Consider the following 1,038-nt stretch of genomic DNA (forward strand, 5'->3'; position numbering starts at 1 on the left):
CGTGGCGCTGGGTGCTGTGTGCGATGCCGGGGGGGCCAGCGGCGGCTCCCCTGGCCCAGCCGCCCCGGGGCTCCGAGCCCGTGCGTCCGGCTCATTCCCCTTCAGGTCGTTCATACTCGGATCATTTCGATTCATCTTACTTATATTCAGATTATTTCTGCTTATTTGCATACAGATTATTTCTATTCAGATTATTTTCAGTCTCTTTACATTCAAATTATTTATTTTCATCTTATTCAGATTATTTCTATTTACCTTATTTTATATTCAGATAATTTATTTTCAATCTATTTGTATTCAGATTATTTCAGATTATTTATATCCAGGTTATTTATATTTATATTCATATTATTTATATTCAGATTGCTTCAGCTGTTTATATTCAGATGATTTATTTTCAATTTATTTATATTCATATTATTTCCAATTATTTTTTTTATTTTATTTCTATTCAGATTATTTCTACTCAGATTATTTAATTCAGATTGTTTCCAATCAGATTATGTATATTTATCTTATTTATATTCAGATAATTTGCTTTCAATTTTTTTGTATTCAGATTATCTCAGGTTATTTATTTTCATTTTATTTCTATTCAGATTCTTTAATTCAGATTATTTCTATTCAGATTATTTATAGTCAGATAATTTATTTTCAATTTATTTATATTCAGAGTATTTATTTTCCTTTTATTTATATTCACATTATTTCTATTGATCTTATTGCTATTAATCTTTAATTATTTAATTCAGATTGTTTATATTTAGCTTATTTATATTCAGAAATTTTTTCAATTTATTTATATTCAGATTATTTATTTTTATCTTATTTATTATATTCAGATTATTAATATTCAGCGGGTGCCCCCCCCGCCGCCCCCCCCTCCAAGGACGGGGACCCCGAGTCGGCGGCGCGAGGAGGCTGGCTGCGAAAGCCCTTTTTATTTGGAGTATAAAATGGGGGGGGGCCCCCCGGGCCATGGGGCCGAGGGTCTGTCACCGCCTGTCCCCCCCGGGATCGCGGAGCTGAAGTCGTGGC

Source organism: Pygoscelis adeliae, unplaced genomic scaffold (genome assembly GCF_000699105.1).
Source record: "Pygoscelis adeliae isolate BGI_AS28 unplaced genomic scaffold, ASM69910v1 Scaffold303, whole genome shotgun sequence".
Lineage (NCBI taxonomy): Eukaryota > Metazoa > Chordata > Aves > Sphenisciformes > Spheniscidae > Pygoscelis > Pygoscelis adeliae.